This window comes from Ovis canadensis, chromosome X (genome assembly GCF_042477335.2).
Source record: "Ovis canadensis isolate MfBH-ARS-UI-01 breed Bighorn chromosome X, ARS-UI_OviCan_v2, whole genome shotgun sequence".
NCBI lineage: Eukaryota > Metazoa > Chordata > Mammalia > Artiodactyla > Bovidae > Ovis > Ovis canadensis.
Window position 1 is genome coordinate 48,639,247 of NC_091727.1, and position 25,158 is coordinate 48,664,404.

Here is a 25,158-nt window from a genome sequence, read left to right on the forward strand (position 1 = left end):
TGTCAAAGTATCTGAAATCATAAAAATTCAATGCTTTACAAATTTTCCCTGTGAGCTATGGAAGCTTTTTACATGTAGTCTGTAGTAAAACAGATGCATTCTATCATTCCAAGTTGTACTTATAAATCCCATGATTCTTTTTGCTGAAAATAAATCAGTTATGTCTCAAACAGCACAAAGTGATAGCAATTACACGTTTCATGAAAACCTTTGGTGAGACTGCAATCCTGCAGAAGTGTCTTATTTTGTTTCCCTTCTACTGTTAGATACCATTAGAATCATCCAAGTAATTTTTAAAAGAGAAACCATAGGTCCATAATGAAGGATCAGCAGACCATCCTGCATTGCTGCATCACCTATTATATGTCATGTTTCCTTTAGAGTTTGATACGCTCTAACAAGTGATCACCACAGATGATATCTACTTGACAAGCTGAATCAAGACCCATTTTTCTTTTTCTTCTGAGGAATTTTTCTACATGTCCAATAGTTGCTTCTCATGAAATTCAGACAAACTTCTTCTCCAGTGGCTTAAAATGTCCTGTGCCTTCATCAACACCAATAAACTTTAGTAATAAAGACATATCAAGTTCAGGTGGAATAGGACACATCGATTTTAAGACTTCTTAAGTTTTTCTTTTGCTTGAAGGGGCTGGCTGTGGAACAGAAGTTTTAGGTGCTTCTAGACCCCTTTATAGAAATCATGCATTTGCTTTTTTCTCTTAGATTGATCACTAATTTGTACACTATGTCTTGTAACCCTTGGTCCAACCTTATGTGGTAAAGAGGTTGTGTCTGATGTATTACTATGTTGTATTTTGGACATCTGTTGCTATAGCAGAAGTGTCTTACAGTGCAGTTTTTACAAAATGTATGAAGACATTTTGTAATGGTAGTTGCATTATTAAGTAACCTTTGCAAATGGAACACAAAGATGTACGGGGCTGGCTCAGAGAGATTAATCAGGTGCTCCTCCTTCTGAGAGTCTGGCTGGCCCCACTTCAGCCTCAGCAAGAAGTGATTCATCTCTTCCTCCTGTTATTCCTCCTCAAGATCCTCATCCTCTTCCAATTCTTCACTGTCATCCTTAAAGCGTCCCCTCAGCAGCCCAGGCTGCACCCAGGCTGCAGCTCAAGCAGGGAACTGGGAGTCTGAGCAGCCTGGAGCCCCTGTCTTGGGCAGGAGTGGCAGGCCCTCCTCATCTACTTTGGGCTCCAGGGTGAGGGCAGGAGGGGAGATGGAAGGCAGGGGCAGCATGGCTGTGACTCCCTGGGCCATGGCAGCGCCCTCGTTGTTTGCAACTACTGCGGGGATCCCCTCCATGCTGAAAGTGGAACGATCAAATTTCTTAATGACAGCTATTTTAAATTACGAAAGTTGGATCATCATATTCTGTTGATAGCTTACCAGGAAGAGTGTCAGATTCGTGATCTCCAAAGAAGATTTAGCTTTGGGACCAGGTACCAGGCTTGATCACTCAAGAGGTTTTATGTAGCAGGGTTTTATTAAAGTATAAAAAGGGACAGAGAAAGCTTCTGACATAAACATCAGAAGGGGGTTAGGAGTGCCCCCCCCACTAGTCTTAACAAGGAAGCTATATACTTTTTAAATTGGTGATTACAATAAATCAAAAGAATGTCTAGAGGTTGTAAAGACCTTTGTAGACCCACTCCTACAATTTACATTTTAAGATGATAGGATTAGAACTAACAATAGAAATATCTTACCAGACCCACTCCCATAATATACACTTTAAGATAACAGGATTAGTCAGAATGTTTTCAAGAAGGAGAAACTGTCCTCAAGCAAGATACCTTGTTATATAATCCTTACTAAGGAAGGTAGAGAGAGAGAGGAAACAACAGCAACAACAACTTGTCCTTTCCTCCTTGAGAACTCCAGACCCCTTTCTCCTCCTCGGCGACCCCAAACTTCTTATGCACCTACCGAGAAATTGACTCTCTCACCGCCCCCCCCCTTTTGTTTTAGGAGAATTATATTGCCAGGAAAAAGGGAGTGTCATTTTCGTTCCATAATTACCTCCTGCTGTTGACAGGCATTGTCCTTAAATTATTGAGGCAATGTATTATTCTAACCTTCATATTGAGGGTCTTTGATTCAGGAGCCCCAAGTAAACATTGGAGGAGGGTGTGGCACTCATAGGAACCTGGACAACCATTTGTAACTTAAAAGCTTTCATTGTGTATATGTACCACAGCTTTCTTATCCATTCATCTGCTGATGGACATCTAGGTTGCTTCCATGTCCTGGCTATTATAAATAATGCTGCAGTGACTATTCGGGTACACGTGTCTCTTTCAATTCTGGTTTCCTCGGTGTGTATGCACAGTAGTGGGATTGCTGGGTCATAAGGCGGATTCATGTTGATCTATGGCAAAACCAATACAATATTGTAAAGTAATTAGCCTCCAAATTTATAAATAAATTTATTCAAAAAAAAGCTTTCAGAAGGTTAGAAACAAACTGCATTATATACTTGCAGATATAAAGAAAATAGACATTACACCAAGTTAAAACATAATCAGAATTAAATGTTATATTATGTACATAGTTAAGGTACAAAGTGTTACACCAATTCATCTTAGGATTGCTCAGTTCAGTTCAGTTCTGTCGCTGAGTAGTGTCCGACTCTTTGCGACCCCATGAGTTGCAGCACTCCAGGCTTCCCTGTCTATCACCAACTCCCGGAGTTCACCCAAGTTCATGTGCATTGAGTCAGTGATGCCATCCAGCCATCTCATCCTCTGTCGTCCCCATCTCTTCCTGCTCCCAATCCCTCCCAGCATCAGAGTCTTTGCCAGTAAGTCAACTCTTTGCATGAGGTGGCCAAAGTATTGGAGTTTCAGCTTTAGCATCAGTCCTTCCAAAGAACACCTAGGACTGATCTCCTTTAGTATGGACTGGCTGGATCTCTTTGCAGGCCAAAGGACTCTCAAGAGTCTTTTCCAACACCACAGTTCAAAAGCATAAATTCTTTGGCACTCAGCTTTCTTCACAGTCCAACTCTCACATCCATACATGACCACTGGAAAAACCATAGCCTTGACTAGATGGACCTTAGTCAGCAAAGTAATGTCTCTGCTTTTGAATATGCTATCTAGGTTGGTCATAACTTTTCTTCCAAGGAGTAAGTGTCTTTTAATTTCATGGCTGCAATCACCACCTGCAGTGATTTGGGAGCCCCCCAAAATAAAGTCTGAAACTGTTTTCACTGTTTCCACATGAAGTGATGGGACCAGATGCCATGATCTTAGTTTCTGAATGTTGAGATTTAAGCCAACTTTTTCACTCTCCTCTTTCACTTTCATCAAGAGACTTTTTAGTTACTCTTCACTTTCGGCCATAAGGGTGGTTCCATCTGCACATCTGGGGTTATTGATATTTCTCCCGGAAATCTTGATTACAGCTTGTGCTTCTTCCAGTCCAGCGTTTCTCATGATGTACTCTGCATTTATGTTAAATAAGTAGGGTGACAATATACAGCCTTGACATACTCCTTTTCCTATTTGGAACCAGTCTGCTGTTCCATGTCCAGTTCTACCTGTTGGTTCCTGACCTGCATACAGATTTCTCAAGAGGCAGGTCAGGTGGTGTGGTATTCCCATCTCTTTCAGAATTTTCCACAATTTATTGTGATCCACAGAGTCAAAGGCTTTGGCATAGTCAATAAAGCAGAAATAGATGTTTTTCTGGAACTCTCTTGCTTTTTCCATGATCCAGCAGATGTTGGCACTTTGATCTCTGGTTCCTCTGCTTTTTCTAAAACCAGCTTGAACATCAGGAAGTTCACAGTTCACGTATTGCTGAATCCAGGCTTGGAGAATTTTGAGCATTACTTTACTAGTGTGTGAGATGAATGCAATTGTGCAGTAGTTTGAGCATTCTTTGGCATTGCCTTTCTTTGTGATTGGAATGAAAACTGACCTTTTCCAGTCCTGTGGCCACTGCTGAGTTTTCTATATTTGATGGCATATTGAGTGCAGCACTTTTACAGCATCATCTTTTAGAATTTGAAACAGCTTAACTGGAATGCCATCACCTCCACTAGCTTTGTTCGTAGTGATGCTTTCTAAGGCCCACTTGACTTGCCATTCCAGGATGTCTGGCTGTAGGTGAGTGACCACACCATCGTGATTATCTGTGTCATGAAGATGTTTTTTGTACAGTTCTTCTGTGTATTCTTGCCACCTCTTCTTAATATCATCTGCTTCTGTTAGGTCCCTACCATTTCTGTCCTTTATCGTGCCCATCTTTGCATGAAATATTCCTTTGGTATCTCTAATTTTCTTGAAGAGATCTCTAGTCTTTCCCATTCTGCAGTTTTCCTCTATTTCTTTGCATTGATCACTGAGGAAGCCTTTCTTATCTCCTTGCTTGTCTTTGGAACGCTGCATTCAGATGCTTATATCTTTCCTTTTCTCCTTTGCTTTTCACTTCTCTTCTTTTCTCAGCTACTTTTAAGGCCTCCCCAGACAGACATTTTGCTTTTTTCCATTTCTTTGCCATGCGGATGGTCTTGATCTCTGTATCCTGTACAATGTCATGAACCTCTGTCCATAGCTCATCAGGCACTCTATCAGATCTAGTCCCTTAAATCTATTTCTTTTTTTTTACCTTAAATCTATTTCTCACTTCCACTGTATAATCAAAAGGATTTGATTTAGGTCATACCTGAATGATCTAGCAGTTTTCCCTACTTTCTTTAATTGCAGTCTGAATTTGGCAATAAGGAGTTCATGATCTGAGCCACAGGCAGCTCCCAGTCTTGTTTTTTCTGACTGTATAGAGCTTCTCTATCTTTGGCTACAATGAGTATAATCAGTCTGATTTCTGTGTTGTCCATCTGCTGATGTTCATGTGTACAGTCTTCTCATGTGTTGTTGGAAAAGGGTGTTTGCTATGACCAGTGTGTTCTCTTGGAAAAGCTCAATTAGCTTTTGCCCTGCTTCATTCCATATTCCAAGGCCAAATTTGCCTGTTACCCCAGGTGTTTCTTGACTTCCTACTTTTGCATTCCAGCCCCCTATAATGAAAAGGACATCTTTTTGGGGTGTTAGTTCTAAAAGATCTTGTATGTCTTCAAAGAACCATTCAACTTCAGCTTCTTCAGCATTACTGGTTAGGGCATAGGCTTGGATTGCTGTGATATTGAATTGTTTGCCTTGGAAACGAACAGAGATTATTCTGTCATTTTTGAGATTGCATTACAAATAGCTATGAAAAGAAGAGAAGTGAAAAGCAAAGGAGAAAAGGAAAGATATAAGCATCTGAATGCAGAATTCCAGAGAATAGCAAGAAGAGATAAGAAAGCCTTCTTCAATGATCAATGCAAAGAAATAGAGGAAAAGAAGAGAATGGGGAGGACTAGAGATCTCTTCAAGAAAATTAGAGATGCCAAGGGAATATTTCATGCAAAGATGGGCTCGATAAAGGACAGAAATGGTAGGGACCTAACAGAAGCAGAAGATATTAAGAAGAGGTGGCAAGAATACACAGGAGAACTGTACATAAAAGATCTTCATGACCCAGATAATCACAATGGTGTGATCACTCATCTAGAGCCAGACATCCTGGAATGGCAAGTCAAGTGGGCCTTAGAAAGCATCACTACGAACAAAGGTAGTGGAGGTGATGGCATTCCAGTTGAGCTATTGCAAATCCTGAAAGATGATGCTGTAAAAGTGCTGCACTCAATATGCCATCAAATATAGAAAACTCAGCAGTGGCCACAGGACTGGAAAAGGTCAGTTTTCATTCCCATCCCAAAGGAAGGCAATGCCAAAGAATGCTCAAACTACTGCACAGTTGCACTCATCTCACACACTAGTAAAGTAATGCTCAAAATTCTCCAAGCCAGGCTTCAGCAATATGTGAACCGTGAGCTTCCTGATGTTCAAGCTGGTTTTAGAAAAGGCAGAGGAACCAGAGATCAAAGTGCCAACATCTGCTGGATCATCAAAAAAGCAAGAGAGTTCCAGAAAAACATCTATTTCTGCTTTATTGACTATGCCAAAGCCTTTGACTCTGTGGATCACAATAAATTGTGGAAAATTCTGAAAGAGATGGGAATACCACACCACCTGACCTGCCTCTTGAGAAATCTGTATGCAGGTCAGGAACCAACAGGTAGAACTGGACATGGAACAGCAGACTGGTTCCAAATAGGAAAAGGAGTACGTCAAGGCTGTATATTGTCACCCTGCTTATTTAACTTCTATGCAGAGCACATCATGAGACATGCTGGACTGGAAGAAGCACAAGCTGGAATCAAGATTGCTGGAAGAAATATCAATAACCTCAGATATGCAGATGGAACCACCCTTATGGCCGAAAGTGAAGAGGAACTAAAAAGCCTCTTGATGAAAGTGAAAGAGGAGAGTGAAAAAGTTGGCTTAAAGCTCAACATTCAGAAAACGAAGATCATGGCATCTAGTCCCATGACTTCATGGGAAATAGATGGGGAAAGAGTGGAAACAGTGTCAGGCTTTATTTTGGGGGGCTCCAAATTCACTGCAGATCATGACTACAGGCAAGAAATTGAAAGACACTGTTCCTTGGAAGAAAAGTTATGACCAACCTAGATAGCATATTCAAAAGCAGAGACATTACTTTGCTGACTAAGGTCCATCTAGTCAAGGCTATGGTTTTTCCAGTGGTCCTGTATGGATGTGAGAGTTGGACTGTGAAGAAGGCTGAGCACCGAAGAATTGATGCTTTTGAACTGTGGTGTCAGAGAATTCTCCTCAGAGTCCCTTGCATGGCAAGGAGATCCAACCAGTCCATTCTAGAGATCAGCTCTGGGATTTCTTTGGAAGGAATGATGCTAAAGCTGAAACTCCAGTACTTTGGCCACCTCATGCGAAGAGTTGGCTCATTGGAAAAGACTTTGAAGCTGCGAGGGATTGGGGGCAGGAGGAGAAGGGGATGACAGAGGATGAGCTGGCTGGATGGCATCACTGACTCGATGGACGTGAATCTGAGTGAACTCCGGGAGTTGGTGATGGACAAGGAGGCCTGATGTGCTGCGATTTATGGGGTTGCAAAGAGTCAGACACGACTGAGCAACTGAACTGAACTGAACTGCATTTCAGAATCTTTTGTTGACCATGATGGCTACTCCATTTCTTGTAAGGGATTCCTGCCCACAGTAGTAGATATAATGGTCATCTGAGTTAAATTCACCCATTCCAGTCCATTTTAGTTCGCTGATTTCTAGAATGTTAACGTTCACTCTTGCCATCTCCTGTTTGACCACTTCCAGTTTACCCTGATTCATGGACCTAACATTCCAGCTTCCTAGACAATATAGCTCTTTACAACATCAGACCTTGCTTCTATCACCAGTCACATCCACAACTGGGTATTGTTTTTGCTTTGGCTCCATCCCTCATTTTTTCTGGAGTTATTTCTCCACTGATCTCCAGTAGCATATTGGGCACCTACTGACCCAGGGATTTCACCTTTCAGTATCCTATCATTTTGCTTTTTTATACTGTTCATGGGGTTCTCAAGGCTAGAATACTGAAGTGGTTTGCCATTCCCTTCTCCAGTGGGCCACATTCTGTCTGACCTCTGCACCATGACCTACCCATCTTCATTGGCCCCACTGGGCATGGCTTAGTTTCATGGAGTTAGACAAGGCTGTGGTCCATGTGATTAGATTGGCTAGTTTTCTGTGATTATGATTTGAGTGTCTGCCCTCTGATGCCCTCTTGCAGCACCTACCATCTTACTTGGGTTTCTCTTACCTTGGATGTGGGGTATCTCTTCACAGCTGCTCCAGCAAAGCACAGCTGCTGCTCCTTACCTTGGATGATGGGTATCTCCTCACGGCCGCCCCTCATGACCTTGAACATGGAATAGCTCTTCTCGGCCTTCCTGCACCCACGCAGCCACATCGCCGAGAGGAGCTACCCACGCCCAACACCAGGGGCGGCAGCCCAGAGGCACTACCCCCCACCTGAAGCAAGGGGCAGTGGCTGGAAGAAGCAACCCCACATCCAAGGAGTGGTGGCATGATTGCTAGATGTCATCAAATTAGAGAGACATCACACCTGATTATTGTTGGTGAAGATATTGACAAAGTTGAAGAAAGTCTTTTCCTTGAAATGGAGAAACCCACCATGGAAGCCTTCAACTGATGAAGAGGGGAATGCTCCGCAGACCCAGCAATTAGACCGATTATGGAGGCTGGGTCAGGGGTCACCTCCTGGAGTTCTCCTAATGTTTGTTGAAAAGCTGATAGTTGAGTCACATAGTTAATTCTAAGTCTTCAGGATCTATTACAATGTCTGTGCACAAAACCTGTCTGCCATAGAGACAGTCCCTTTTTTTTTAGCGGCAGTTCAAGCCCTCATTAAAGCTATGGGTAAAACTTTAAACCAACTGTCTTATGTTTTCTGAGATAGCTTATGCAGATGCCTCTTATTAATGTCATTAGCCTTTTAAACTTTTGTGAGGATTTGGTTCTCCAGGAACAGTGTAAGTGATATTCTATTCCTAGAACTTTTGATACCCCTTGAGTTACGGTAGCTTTAAAGGCAGAACCATTGTCATTATGAACTTTAGTTTTTAAGATCCTGCTTATATCAGTCAGTACAGTAAGATTTTGCTCATTAGTAAACTTATGAGCTTTAAGCATGAGCAAAACAATAGTAGCAATTACACTTAACCTATATGCCCATAGCCTGTTTTTTCAGTAACAAACTGAACTCTGATCCTGTGGGCAAACTCAAAGCAGGAGCCTGCAAGAGAACAGTTTGAAAAGTCTTAAAAGCCTTTTAAGTCTCTGGGGACCGAACTAGTTTGTCAGTTTGGGCCTCCTGTGTCTCAGTTATAAGTTTATATAAAGGCTGGGCAAGTTCCCCATAATCCAGAATCCAAATGTAGCAGTAGCCTGTAATGCCCAACAATCTTCTAAATTGTCTTAAAGTCATGTTTGGCTCATTTAGGAATTTCAGACAATAAAGTATAAGGATTAGGCACTTATTATTTGTATGTTTTGAACAAGTTTCCATTCATCATTTGACTTTTTTAACACCCAAAATAGGAGTGTTTCCTGGGCTATTACAGGGAACTAATAGCCCCTGTTCCTTTAAATTTTCAATAACGGGTTTTAACCATTCCTTAAACTTGGGTTTTATTGGGTACTGCTTTTGATGTGGAAATAGATGAGGGTCTTTGAGTTTGTTGATAGGAATAGCATTTTGTGCTTGACCCACAGTTTTTCTATCCGCCCACACTTTAGGATTTACATTTTGTTCAATTAATGTGAGAGGAAAAAACAGGCTCCATATTCATGAAAACAGAGGCATGGACCTTGTTCAGTATATCCCTCTCCTGAAGAGGTAAGGGAGACTCTGGAATGATCAGAAACTCATGCGAAATAGCACAGAGTCCCAGTTGCACCTTAAAGAATGACTGAAATAATAGCGTTTGGCTTGTCCTGACAGTCCCATTATGGTAGTGGATCAGGCGAAAGCAGGCCAGGAGCTTTAGTGAGCACAGAGAAAGTTGCCCCAGGGTCCAAAAGAAAACTGACTGATTCGCTCCCCCACAGTTATTAACATCCAAGGTTCCTCAGGTGTTATTAGGATGGGAGATTGTGTGGGGACCCCTGGGCACCTTCAGTGCCAATTGTCTAGAGTCTGACCCCTGGGGCCTACACCTTGGAGGACAGTCTCTTCTCCAGTATGGTCCTTTGTAGACCAGACAGGAAGCCAGGAGCAGCTTAGATGCCTGAGGGCAATTCTGCTTGAGATGCCTCTCCTTTTCACACTAATAACAAGTCCATTCATTTTCATATAGGTCCCTCTGGAAATTTTTCTCAGGCTGTTTCAGAGTGGATCTAACAACCTTTGTTGGGGCTTCAGTCTTTCTCCTAGTTCTTTTTCTCCTCCTATTTTCCTCCTCATATTCTTTATCATAATATACCATCTGAGCCAGCTGCAACAGTTTTTCTAAAGACTTATTTGGTCCAAATGGCTGGTTTTGTAACTTATGGTGGATATCTGGAGCTGACTGAGTGAGAAATCTATCTTATAAGGTCATTTCTCCCTTTGTAATTTTGAGATCAATGTCAGTAAACTTGCGGAGAGCCTCCTGTAGTCTATCTAAGAATTTACCAGGAGTTTCCTTCTCTCCCTGTTCTATGCCAGCCAACTTAGCATAGTCTTAGGTCTCAGCATGTGCTTGCTTGAGTCCAAGAATACATCCAGCAAAGTGGCTGTGTTTTGGGAACTGTTTGGCCCACAGTAGGGAGGAAAGGGCTATTCCATGTTCCCTCTATCTCCTTGTCTCACGTTCAAGCCATTCATCTCCAAAAGTAGTAGCTTCCCCCAAAACTCGAGTTTTTGAGTCAGGGGTCAGCATCTGTCCCAAGACATGTATTACATCTCTCCAAGTAAGCTCATAAAGTAAAATTAGCCCTGTAAAGGTTTCTATGTACTTTTTTGTCCTCTAAATAGCCTCCCAGATCTTTCTTACCACTGAGTAAGAAAAGGGTTTATGGATTTTTAGGGATTGGTTAATTTTCCCAGTGGGGGCCTCCTGAAGAGGCGGTAAGTTTTGTGTCTATTCCTCAGCTCTTCTAGCTACCTTTCATATACGCCCCTGGGAATAAATTAGAGAAACCTGCTTTTTCTCATCCTCATCCTCTTTCTCATCCTCTGTCTCATCCTCTTCTCCATCTTGTATGGCAGAGGCAGAGTAAGAGGACAGGAGGGAGCTGAAAACTTTACAGCCAAATCTGTATCCTTAGGACACAGGTCTGGCATGCCTGGCAGAGAGATAAAGAGCAACACATATATCACTTCTACCCATTTCTCTTATTTCTACAGAACTTGTCTAATTGTAAAACAGTATTATAATTGAGACTCTTCAACAAGCCAGTGTTCCCTGTCTTCCAAAGGATACCGTGGCCATTCAGTATCACAGAAGATCAGGCTTGTCCTTTTAAAATTTAGGATATCAAATATGTCCCAGTTTTTTAAAAATACATTTTAAAGGAGTTGTTCTGGAAGTGTTAACTCCTATCTGTAAGAGAGAAAAAAGCAATATCCACAGCCATGGCTTCTTTCCATCAGAGGCATCCCTCCCTGCTCTAGATGGGAGTGTAGACAGACTTTCCTTCCCTGGTTGGGTTTAGTCTGTCCCTTACTGACGCAGGTGCCTTACTCATCCCTTCTGGTTCTACCACTGAGGTGGGGTGAAGATATACCAGGGGTAGACCTGATGGCATCTCAAATTGATTTAGTTCCATACCAACAAGACCTTTCTTTGATTTGCCCTTTTCCTCTGGTGTTACTTGGGGTGCAGCACAGAAGCTTTCCCAGCATGTTTCCCAAGCTAGGATTACTCAGGGAAGCATCCCTCTTACATGTGCCTGTGCACTTTCCTGAATATAGTCCTGAAAGTGAAAGTTACCCAGTTGTGTTCAACCATTTGTGACTCCATGGACTATACAGTCCATGGAATTCTCTAGGCCAGAACACTGGAGTGGGTAACCTTTCCCTTCTCCAGGGGATCTTCCCAACCCAGGGATCGAACCCAGGTCTACCACATTGCAGGTGGATTTTTTACCAGCTGAGCCACCAGGGAAACCCAAACCACAGTAGAAATGCTGAGTCATAAAGGGACAAACAACAATCAAGAAGTCCCTTTTGAGTGTCACCACACCAGTATAGCAAAAAAGGTCATAGAGGGTTGGCCAGTGAGGAAAAAGTGATTTTTTTTCCTCTAGCTACTAGGGCCAATCCTTCCAGTTCATTTCCACAGATTCCACAGAAAAGAATATCTAAGGAGTTGAGACAGAATCTACCAGAGAGCCTCCTCTTGTCCATTAAGAGCTAGTGCTACCAAAGGAAGAAGCCTATTGTAATTGCAATCTAACCAATCCTGCAATTCCTGATCTGTGTCCTCAAAAAGCTCATGGTCATTCAGTAGCACTTCTCTCCACATAAATCGGAGATAAAACCATAACAAAGACTCACTTTCAGGTCGCTGGCCCCTGAGCCAGGCAGCTAAGAGAGTGACCTCTAGCCTGACAGATGTTTCTGGAGCTAGAGCTCTGCCTCACTCCCAAATGTGCTCTTGTAACTTTCAGCTCCTAGCAAGGCTAGACACTTCCATACTTGGAGTCTAAGTAAAAGTACATAGCAACAGCATGGATAACAAGTCCCTTGAAAGTCTATGATCTGACAGATTAAGTTGGTATTCTAATTCCCCATGCAATTATGAAATGGTCAAAGAGACCAGGCAAAGCTGACCAAGAAAGGATAGTTCGGTAGACATGCTTCGCCCATTTCTGGCCGCTCCCCTCACAGGGACCTTGGCTGTCTCTTGGCACTGGCAGGTCTGTATAAACCCCCAATAATGCTCCCCTTTTTGGGGCTGCCTTAGGTCATTACAAAGCACCATGAAACCACAGACCAGTGCTCATCATTTGCTTTGCACAGGGTGTGCCTTTCATTCACACAAGCACACTGGAGAGTTAGTAAAGTAAAGCAAAAAAATGTGTATACTGAGAAAGCAGAGAGGTTAGATCTCTGAGTATTTACTACCCTGTCCTGAGGATCCTGGACAAGCCACCAAGATGATAGCTTATAGTGAATGATGTCAGATTCATGTTGTCCAAAAAAGAATATTTAGCTTTGGGACCAGGGACCAGGCTTGATCACTCAAGAGCATTTTTTTTTTTTTTACATTTCAGTAAACCTTTATTCATTAGCAAAGTTTTATTAAAGTATAAAAAGGGACAGAAGAATCTTCTGACCTAGACATAAGAAGTGGGGGTGGAGAGTAACCCACTCGCTAGTTTTAACAAGTGAGTTATATACTTTTAAAATTAATTATTATAACACATCAAAAAAATGTCTCAAGGTTGTAAAGATCTTACTAGACCCATTCCCACAACTTATATTTTTAAAATAATTATTTATTTTAATTGTAGGTTAATTACTTTACAATATTGTATTGATTTTGCCATACATCAACATGAATCTGCCACAGGTATACACGTGTTCCCCATCCTGAACCCCCCTCCCTCCTCCCTCCCCATACCATCCCTCTGGGTTGTCTAAGTGCACCAGGCCCAAGCATCCAGTATCATGCATCAAACCTGGACTGGCGATTCATTTCATATATGATGTTACACATGTTTCAATGCCATTCTCCCAAATCGTCCCACTCTCTCCCTCTCCCACAGAGTCCAAAAGACTGTTCTATACATCTCTGTCTCTTTTGCTGTCTCACATACAGGGTTATCTTTACCATCTTTCTAAATTCCATATATATGTGTTATTATACTATATTGGTGTTTTTCTTTTTGGCTTACTTCACTCTGTATAATAGGCTCCAGTTTCATCCACCTCATTAGAACTGATTCAAATATATTCTTTTTAATGGCTGAGTAATATTACATTGTGTATATGTGCCACAGCTTTCTTGTCCATTCATCTGCTGATGGACGTCTAGGTTACTTCCATGTCCTGGCTATTATAAACAGTGCTGCAATGAACATTGGGGTACACATATCTCTTTCAATTCTGGTTTCCTCAGTGTGTATGCCAAGGAGTGGGATTGCTGGGTCATAAGGCAGTTCTATTTCCAGTTTTTAGAGGAATCTCCACACTGTTCTCCATAGTGGCTGTACTAGTTTTCATTCCCACCAACAGTGTAAGAGGGTTCCTTTTACTCCACATCCTCTCCAGCATTTATTGCTTGTAGACTTTTGGATCGCAGCCATTCTAACTGGCGTGAAATGGTACCTCATTGTGGTTTCGATATGCATAGAAACGAATGAAAATGAAAACAGAACAATTCAAAACCTGTGGGACACTGTAGAAGCAGTGCTAAGGGGAAAGTTCAAAGCAATACAGACACACCTCAAGAAACAAGAACAAAGTCAAATAAATAACATAACTCTACACCTAAAGCAACTAAAAAAGGAAGAAATGAAGAACCCCAGGGTTAGTAGAAGGAAAGAAATCTTAAAAATTAGGGCAGAAATAAATGCAGAAGAAACAAAAGAGACCATAGAAAAAACCAACAAAGCCAAAAGCTGCTTCTTTGAAACGATGAATAAAATTGACAAACCATTAGCCAGACTCATCAAGAAACAAAGGGAGAAAAATCAAATCAATACAATTAGAAATGAAAATGGAGAGATCACAACAGACAACACAAATACAAAGGATCATAAGAGACTACTATCAGCAATTATACGCCAATAAAGTGGACAACGTGGAAGAAATGGACAAATTCTTAGAAAAGTACAATTTTCCAAAACTGAACCAGGAAGAAATCCCCATGTCCATAATTCTATTCTCTATGTCAGTTTCTCCATTGCTGCTTTGTAACCAAATTCTTCAGTACCATTTTTCTAGATACCATATTTTTGAGATTGTTAGTATACAATATTTATCTTTCTCTTTCTGATCTACTTCACTCTGCATATTAGGTTCTGGTTCATCCACCTCATTAGAACTGACTCAAATATGTTCCTTTTTATGGCTGAGTAATATTCCATTGTGTATATGTACTACAACTTCTTTATCCATTCATCTGCTAATGGACATTCATCAGCTTCCATGTTCTAGCTATTGTAAATAGTGCTGCAATGGATATGTGTCTTTTTCAATTTTGGTTTCCTCAAGTTATATGCCTAAGAGTGGGATTTCTGGGTCATGTGGTAGGTTTATTCCTAGGTTTTGAAGGAATCTCCATACCATATTCATAGTGACTGTATCAGTTTACATTCTCACCAACAGTTCGAGAGCATTGACTTTTCTCCACAGCTTCTCCAGCATTTATTATCTGTAGAATTTCTGATAATGGCCATTCTGACCAGTGTGAGCTGATATCTCATTGTAGTTTTGATTTGCATTTCTCTAACAATGAGTGATGTTGAGCATCTTTTCATGTATTTGTTAGCCATCTGTATGCCTTCTTTGGAGAAATGTCTGTTTAGTTCTTTTCCCCATTTTTTGATTTTTGTTTTTCTGATATTGAGCTGTATGTGCTGCTTGTATAGTTTGGAGATTAATTACTTGTCAGTTGTTTCATTTGCTATTATTGTCTCCCATTCTGAGGGTTGCCTTTTCACCTTGTGTATAGTTTCCTTTGCTGTGCAAAACATTTAAGTTTAATCACGTCCTATTTGTTTACTTTTGTTTTTATTTCCATTACTCTAGAAGGTGGGTCATAGAAGATCTTGCATTGGTTTATGTAGTCTAGTGTCCTGCCTATGTTGTCCTGGTCTTTACATTTAGGTCTTAAACCCAATTTGAGTTTATCTTTGTGCATGGTGTTAAGAAGTGTTCTAATTTCATTCTTTTACATGTAGCTGTCCAGTTTTCCCAGCACCATTTATTGAAGAGGTTGTCTTTACCCCATTGTGTATTCTTGCCTCTTTTGTAAAAAATAAGGTACCCATAAGTGCATGAGGTTTTTTTTTTTTTTTCTGGGGTCTCTGTCTTGTTCCATTGGTCTATATTTCTGTTTTTGTGCCAGTACCATACTGTCTTGGTGACGGTAGCTTTGTAGTATAATCTGTAGTTAGGAAGGTTGATTTCTCTAGCTCCATTCTTCTTTCTCAAAACTGCTTTGTCTATTCAGAGTATTTTGTGTTTCCATACGAATTGCAAAATTTTTGTTCTAGTTCTGTGAAAAATGCCATTTGCACTTTGATAGAGATCGCACTGAGTCTGTAGATTGCATTTGGTAGTCTAGTCACTTGCACAATATTGATTCTTCCTACCCAGGAACATGCACTATCTCTCTGTCTGTTTATGTCATCTTTGATTTCTTTCATTAGTGTCATAATTTTTTGTGTACAGTTCTTTTTTCTGCATAGGTAAGTTTATTCCTAGATATTTAATTCTTTTTGTTTCAATGGTGAATGGGATTGATTCCTTAATTTCTCTTGCTGATTTTTCATTATTAGTATAGAGAAGTACAAGTGATTTCTGTATATTGATTTTGTGTCCTATCAGTTCAGTTCAGTCGCTCAGCTGTGTCTGACTCTTCATGACCCCACAAATCGCAGCAGGCCAGGCCCCCCTGTCCATCACCATCTCCCGGAGTTCACTCAAACTCACATCCATTGACTCAGTGATGCCATCCAGTCATCTCATCCTCTGTCGTCCCCTTCTCCTCCTGCCCCCAATCCCTCCCAGCATCAGAGTCTTTTCCAATGAGTCAACTCTTCGCATGAGGTGGCCAAAGTACTGGAGTTTCAGCTTTAGCATCATTCTTTCCAAAGAAATCCCAGGGCTGATCTCCTTCAGAATGGACTGGTTGGATCTCCTTGCAGTCCAAGGGACTCTCAGGAGTCTTCTCCAACACCACAGTTCAAAAGCATCAATTCTTCGGTGCTCAGTTTTCTTCACAGTCCAACTCTCACATCCATACATGACCACTGGAAAAACCATAGCCTTGACTAAATGGACCTTTGTTGGTAAAGTAATGTCTCTGCTTTTCAATATGATGTCTAGGTTGGTCATAACTTTCCTTCCAAGGAGTAAGTATCTTTTAATTTCATGGCTGCAGTCACCATCTGCAGTGATTTGGGAGCCCAAAAAGATAAAGTCTGACACTGTTTCCACTGTTTCCCCATCTATTTCCCATGAAGTGGTGGGACTAGATGCCATGAGCTTTGTTTTCTGAATGTTGAGCTTTAAGCCAACTTTTTGACTCTCCTCTTTCACTTTCATCAAGAGGCTCTTTAGTTTCTCTTCACTTTTTGCCATAACGGTGGTGTCATCTGCATATCTGAGGTTATTGATATTCCTCCCAGCAATCTTGATTCCAGCTTGTACTTCTTCCAGTCCAGCGTTTCTCATGATGTACTCTGCATATAAGTTAAATAAGCAGGGTGACAATATACAGCTCTGATGTAGTCCTTTTCCTATTTGGAATTTGTCTGTTGTTCCATGTCCAGTTCTAACTGTTGCTTCCTGTCCTGAATACAGATTTCTCAAGAGGCAGGTCAGGTGGTCTGGTATTCCCATTTCTTTCAGAATTTTCCACAGTTTATTGTGATCCACAGAGTCAAAGTCTTTGGCATAGTCAAATTCACTGACTGGCTCTGGTAATTTTCTGATAGTATCTTTAGGATTTTCTATGTTAAGTATCATGTAATCTACAAACAGTGAGAGTTTTACTTCCTCTTTTCTGATCTGGATTCCTTTTATTTCTTTTTCTTCTCTGATTGCTTTGGCTAGGACTAACAGCACTGTGTTGAACAGCAGTGGTGAAAGTGGACACTCTTGTCTTGTTCCTGATCTTAGGGGGAATGCTTTCAGTATTGCACCATTGAGAATATTGTTTGCTGTAGGCTTATCATATATGGCCTTTACTATGTTGAGGTAGGTTCATGTTATGCCCATTTTTTGAAGAGTTTATCCATAAAAGGGTGCTGATTTGTCTCAAAGACTATTTCTGCATCTATTGAGATTATCATATGGTTTTTATCTTTCAATTTGTTAATATGGTATATCACAATGATTGATTTGGTATATTGAAGAATTCTTGCATCCCTGGAATAAACCCAACTTTTTCATGGTGTATGAGCTTTTTGCTGTGTTGCTGAATTCTGTTTGCTAAAATTCTGTTGAGTATTTTTGTATCTATGTTCATCAGTTATACTGGCCTATAGTTTTCTTTTTTCTGTGTTGTCTTTGTCTGGTTTTGGTATCAGTGTGATGGTGGGCCTGAAGAATGAGTTTGGAAGTGTTCCTTCCTCTTAAAAATTTTGAAAGAGTTTTAGAAGGATAAGCATTTGCTCTTCTCTAAATGTTTGATAGAATTCTCCTCTGAAACCATCTTGTCCTGGGCTTTTGTTTTTTGGAAGATTTTTGATCATAGCTTCAATTTCAGTGTTTGTAATTGGGTTATCCATAATTTCTATTTCTTTCTGGTTCAGTCGTGGATGATTGAACTTTTCTAAGAATCTTTATATTTCTTCCAAGTTATCCATTTTATTGCCATATAGTTGTCCATAACATTCTCTTATAATACTTTGTGTTTCTGCATTGTCTGTTGTAACCTCTCCTTTTTCAATTCTAATTTTGATGTGATTCTTCTCTCTTCATTTTTTTTTCCCTTGATGAGTCTGGCTAAATGCATGTCAATTTTGTTTTTCTTCTCAAATAACCAGCTTTTAGTTTTATTAATATTTTCCGTTGTTTCTTTCATTTTTTTTTCATTTATTTTTGCTCTGTTCTTTATGGTGTCTTTCCTTCTACTAATTTTGTTTTTTTTTTCCCCTTCTTTTTCCAGTTGTTTTAGAATAGATGTTGTCTATTCAATAGTTTTCTTGTTTCTTGAGATAGGATTATATTGCTATAAACTTCCCTCTTAGAATTGCTTTTGCTGTATCCCATAGGTTTTGAGTTATCATGTTTTCTTTGTCATTTGTTTCTAGAAATTCTTTTGATTTCTGTTTTGATTTTTCAGTAACCTGTTGGTTATTTAGAAACATATTGTTTAATCTCCATGTGTCTTTTATAGTTTAATGTTCATGTGGTTTTTTTTTAACAGTTTTTTCTTGTAATTTTTATCTAGTTTCATAGCATTGTGGCTGGAGAAGATGCTTTATATGATTTCAATTTTCTTAAACTTACTGAGGTTTGATTTGTGACCGAAGATGTGGTCTATCCTGGAGAATAGTCCATGTGAACTTTAGAAGAAGTTGTACTCTTCTGCATTTGGGTGGAATGTCATGAAGTTATCAGTGAGATCCATCTCATCTAATGTATCATTTAAGACTTGTGTTTCCTTATTAATTTTCTGTTTTGGTGATCTCTCCATTGGTACGAGTGGGGTGTTAAAGTCTCATACTATTATTTTGTTACTGTCAATTTCTCCTTTTATGTCTATTAGTGTTTGTCTTATGTATTGAGGTACTCCTATGTTAAGAGCATAGATAGTTGCAATTGTTATGTCTTCCTCTTGGATTGATCCCTTGAGTATTTTGTACTGTTCTTTCTTATCTCTTGTTACATTCTCTATTTTAAGGCCTATTTTGTCTTATATAAAGATTGCTACTCCAGATTTCTTTTGCTTCCCATTTGCATGGAATATATTTTTCCATTCTCTAACTTTCAGTGTCAAAGGTCTGTGTCTTGAGGTCTGAAGTGGGTTTCTTGTTGACAGCATATGTATAGATCTTGTTTTTGTATCCATTCAAGCAGTCTTTGTCTTTTGGCTAGAGCATTTAATCCTTTTACATTTAAAGTAATTATTGATATATATGTTTCTATTGCCATTTTCTTAATTGTTTGGGGTTGATTTTGTAGATATTTCTTCTCTTGTGTTTCTTGACTGTATAAGTCCCTTTAATATTTGTTGTAAAGCTGGTTTGGTGGTACTGAATTCTCTTAACTTTTGCTTGTCTGAAAAGCTTTTTATTTCTCCATCAGTTTTTAATGAGATCCTTGCCAGATATGGTAATCTTGATTGTAGGTTTTTCCGTGTCAGTACTTTAAATATATCCTGCCATTCCCCTCTGGTATGTAGAGTTTCTGCTGAAAGATCAGCTGTTAAACATATGGGGTTTCCCTTGTATGTTACATGTTGCTTTTCCCTTGCTGCTTTTAATATTCTTTCTTTGTGTTTAGTCATTATTAGTTTGATTAGTATGTGTCTTGGCATGTTTCTCCTTGGGTATATCCTGTATGGGGCTCTTTGTGCCCTTTGGCCTTAATTGACTATTTCCTTTTCCATGTTGGGGAAATTTTCAACTATAATCTCTTCAAAAATTTTCTCATACCTTTTCTTTTTTCTTCTTCTTGTCTCAGAGGTCTCTGAGACTATCCTCAGTTCTTTTCATTCTTTATTCTGCTCTTCAGAAGTTATTTCCATAAATTTATCTTCCAGCTCACTGATTCGTTATTCTGTTTCAGATATTCTGCTATTGATTCCTTCTAGAGTATTTTTGATTTCAGTAATTGTTTTGTTTACTATGTTTCTTTCATTACTATGTCAATTTGTTACTATGATTCTTTATGGTGCTTGGTGAGTTGTTCTGCTGCTCATTTGAAGTAACAAACACTTTCTTTGCCTTTGTGCTCAGTCTTATCCAACTCTTTGAGGTACTATGTATTGTAGCTCACTAGTAAAGTAATGCTCAAAATTCTCCAAGCCAAGCTTTAGCAATACGTGAACCATGAACTTCCAGGTGTTCAAGATGCTTTCAGAAAAGGCAGAGGAACCAGAGATCAAATTGCCAACATCTGCAGGATCATGGAAAATGCAAGAGAGTTCCAGAAAAACATGTGTTTCTGCTTTATTGACTATGCCAAAGCCTTTGACTGTGTGGATCACAACAAACTGTGGAAAATTCTGAAAGAGATGGGAATACCAGACCACTTGACCTGCTTCCTGAGAAACCTATATGCAAGTCAAGAAGCAACAGTTTGAACTGGACATGGAACAACAGACTGGTTCCAAATAGGAAAAGTAGTACGTCAAATTTTCATATTGTCACCCTGCTTATTTAACTTATATGCAGACTATATCATGAGAAAGGCTGGGCTAGAAGAAACACAAGCTGGAATCAAGATTGCTGGGAGGAATATCAATAAGCTCAGATGTGCAGATGACACCACCCTTATGGCAGAAAGTGAAGAGGAACTAAAGAGCCTCTTGATGAAAGTGAAAGAGGAGAGTAAAAAAGTTGGTTTTACACTCAACATTCAGAAAACGAAGATCATGGCATCTAGTACCATCACTTAATTGTTAAATAGATATGGAAGCAGTGAAAACAATGACAGATTTTGTTTTTTGGAGGCTTCCATATCACTGCAGATGGTGACTGCAGCCATGAAATTAAAAGACACTTACTCCTTGGAAGGAAAGTTATGACCAACCTAGATAGCATATTCAAAAGCAGAGACATTACTTTGCCAACAAAGGTCCGTCTAGTCAAGGCTATGGTTTTTCCAGTGGTCATGTATGGATGTGAGAGTTGGACTGTGAGGAAAGCTGAGTGCCAAAGAATTGATACTTTTGAACTGTGGTGTTGGAGAAGACTCTTGAGAGTCCCTTGGACTGCAAGGAGATCCAACCAGTCCATTCTGAAGGAGATCAGTCCTAGGTGTTCTTTGGAAGGACTGATGCTAAAGCTGAAACTCCAATATTTTGGCCACCTCATGCAAAGAGTTGGCTCATTGGAAAAGACTCTGATGCTGGGAGGGATTGGGGGCAGGAGGAAAAGGGGATGACAAAGGATGAGATGGCTGGATTGCATCACCAACTCGATGGACATGAGTTTGTGTAAACTCTGGGAGTTGGTGATGGACAGGGACGCCTTGTGTGCTGGATTCATGGGGTCACAAAGAGTTGGACATGACTGAGTGACTGTCCTGGAACTGGAGTCTCCTCTGTCCATGGGATTTTCCAGGCAAGAATACTGGAGTAGGTTGCCATTTACTACTCCAGGGGATTTTCTTGATGCAGGAATCAAACCCAGTCTGTTGTGTCTCCTGCAATGTCTTCTCTACTACTGTGTCTCCTGGGAAGCCCAAATGCCTTCTTTATGTAAAGCGTTTTTCCCCTTCTACTTTATTCTAGTGATTCCAATACTCTTGTCTGGAGCATCCCATTGGACAGAGGAGCCTGGTGGGCTGCAGTCCATAGCACTACAAAGATTCTGACAGGACTGAGCCACTGAACATGAGCAGGAGCATGTATGATTCATAGAGAGGGGAATGGCAACCCACTCCAGTATTCTTGCCTGGAGAATTCCACGGACAGAGGAGACTGGTGGGCTACAGTCCATGGGGATGCACAGGGTCAGACGCGACTGAGCAGCTAACACACACACACACACACACACACACACACACACACACACACACACACTGCTGCTGCTGCTAAGTCACTTCAGTCGTGTTCTACTCTCTGCGACCCCATAGACAGCAGCCCAACTGGCTTCCCGGTCCCTGGGATTCTCCAGATAAGAGCACTGGAGTGGGTTGCCATTTCCTTCTCTAATGCATGAAAATGAAAAGTGAAAGTGAAGCTGCTCAGTCGTGCCAACTCTTAGCGACACCCCCCCCCCGCCCCCCCACACACACAGGATTAATTCAGTGGGTAAGAAATTAGAGGCCTTTTCTTTGTTTTCCAGTAGCTGGTGATATAGAACAAGTTTTTAGTTTCTCTTACCTGTGCAGTCTCTGGTTATACTTTGAGTAAGCAGTTTCCATCCGCCACCATTTCTATCACATGTGTCAACAACTGCTTTTGCCTCTAGGGTTGTTGATACCTTGCTGTTGCCAATGTCACTGGCATTGTCAATGGGACCATTGGGACAGTAGATATTTCTGTAGTATCTGGGATCTCCTGAGTTGCAGGTTCTGTCACCATTGGAGAAGGAGGGAAGCTGGAGGTGCCAGGACCCCTGACTGGTGTTGCTAGGTTCATGGGCTGTACTGCTGTGGACAAGGGGTAGTGTGTGTGTGTAGGGGGGGTCTGGAGTCATGAGTACCTCTGCAGCTGGAGGAATGAGGGTCACAGGTCCTCCTACCACTACTGTCCAGTTATTTGTAGCTGAGGCTGCTGCTGTGTTTGGAAGACCTGAGTCATGTGTGATGACTCCATTGATGCTAATGTTCTCTGGGATGATTGCTCAGCTGCTGTGGCAATGGGGCTGGGATTACAAATATTGCTGCTTCTAACATGCTGGTTCTGTCTCCTCTATGTGTTCAAGTCTAACTACCTTTAGAAGTGTGTGCATGCTTAGTCGCTTCACTCATGTCTGACTCTTTGTGATCCTATGGAATGTAGCCCACCAGGCTCTGTCCATGGGGTTCTTCAGGCAAGAATACAGGAGTGAGTTGCCATTTTGTTCTCCAGGGAATCTTCCTGCCCCCAAAACTAAACCCATGTCTCTCACATCTCCTGCACTGGCAAGTGGGTTCTTTACCACTAGCACCACTTGGGAATCACTTTATAGGTCCTGATATATGGAATTCAACAGTGTCCTGGTGTGTTGGACATAGGCATCATTTTTTTTTTAATTTTACTGGATGTAGATTGAATGGGAAAAACAAAGGGAGCATCTCACTTAGACGTGAAGTTGACATCACTCCAAGTCATAATTTTTAATCCACTTTAATAATCCCTCTTTCTAATTGATATATTTATGCCATTTACATTTAATGTAGTTACTAATATGTTAGAGCTTTTAATCTTGCTATTTTATTGTTTTCTCTATATTATGTTTCCTTTTCCTCTTTTTCTACTTTCCTTCCTGTTTTTTACTTAAACATTTTTAGAATTCTTTTGATTTAAAAGTGTTTTTGAGGATATAATTTTGCTGATTTTAGTGGTATGTTGATACACACACACACACACACATTAGGATAGCCACTATATATTTGTATAACATGTATCCAAGACATATTTTAGCATGTTATATATAATAGTATATAACATGTAACATTACATAGAATGTTATATATATATGTTACTATATATGGTATATATTGCAACAGTCTACTGTGGTCATCATTTTATTAATTCTAATGAAGTGTGGAAAACCTAATAACTATTTAAGTCTCTCATATATATAGTTTTCTTAAATATTTCTTCTGAATACATTTAAAAGCACATCAGGAAGTGTTATGGTTTTGCTTAAAACATTAAACATAATTTAGAAAAGTCAGTAGGAGAAGAGGCATTAATTTATTATTGATATTTTTTCTTAGTGTTCTTTCTTCCTTCCTGAAATTCCAGGTTTCCTCCTCTTATTATTTCCTTTCTGTTTAGAGAACTTCCTTTATTCATTCATCTAGAGTAAGTCTGCCTAAGATATAGTCTCTTAATTTTCCTTCATTTAAGAATATTTTTATTTCCTTTTCATTACTGGAGAATATTTTCACCTCAAAGGGTTTTTGTTGAAAATTTTTTTAACCCTTTATTTATTTATTTCTTCCAAATTTATTTTTATCCTTTAACACACTATTATATACAGAGATAAAACAATTTAAAATGAGTTAGAATAGAAATTTACTTAACACAATTACAATTTTTCTTTCTAAATCCAATGTGTATTCAACTGAGTTTTATTTTTATATATTTTTATTTTTCTTTTTTTTATTTTATTAATTTTTATTTTTACTTTACTTTACTTTACAATACTGTATTGGTTTTGCCATACATTGACATGAATCCACCACAGCTGTACATGAGTTCCCAAACATGAACCCCCCTCCCACCTCCCACCCCACATCATCTCTCTGGATCATCCCCGTGCACCAGCCCCAAGCATCCTGTATCCTGCATCAAACATAGACTGGCAATTCGTTTCTTACATGATAGTATACATGTTTCAGTGCCATTCTCCCAAATCATCTCACCCTCTCCCTCTCCCTCAGAGTCCAAAAGTCCGCTCTACACATCTGTGTCTCTTTTGCTGTCTCGCATACAGGGTCATCATTACCATCTTTCTAAATTCCATATATATGTGTTAATATACTGTATTGGTGTTTTTCTTTCTGGCTTACACCATCTTTCTAAATTCCATATATATGTGTTAATATACTGTATTGGTGTTTTTCTTTCTGGCTTACTTCACTCTGTATAATCAGCTCCAGTTTCATCCATCTCATTAGAACTGATTCAAATGTATTCTTTTTAATGGCTAACTAGTACTCCATTGTGTATATGTACCACAGCTTTCTTATCCATTCATCTGCTGATGGATATCTAGGTTGTTTCCATGTCCTGGCTATTATAAACAGTGCTGCGATGAACATTGGGATACATGTGTCTCTTTCAATTCTGGTTTCCTTGGTGTGTATGCCCAGCAGTGGGATTGCTGGGTCATAAGGCAGTTCTATTTGCAATTATTTAAGGAATCTCCACACTGTTCTCCATAGTGGCTGTACTAGTTTGCATTCCCACCAACAGTGTAAGAGGCTTCCCATTTCTCCACATCCTCTCCAGCATTTATTGCTTGTAGACTTTTGGATCACAGCCATTCTGACTGGTGTGAAGTGGTACCTCATTGTGGTCTTGATTTGCATTTCTCTAATAATGAGTGATGTTGAGCATCTTTTCATGTGTTTGTTAGCCATCCGTATGTCTTCTTTGCAGAAATGTCTATTTAGTTCTTTGGCCCATTTTTTGATG

The 25,158-nt window shown here is 40.0% G+C and overlaps 1 pseudogene; it reads right to left on the reverse strand.

Moving 5' to 3' along the window:
- Nucleotides 1-240: 240 nt before the first annotated feature.
- LOC138930707 (polycomb group RING finger protein 6-like) lies at nt 241-1,323 on the reverse strand (annotated as a pseudogene).
- Between the last annotated feature and the right edge of the window lie 23,835 nt (nt 1,324-25,158).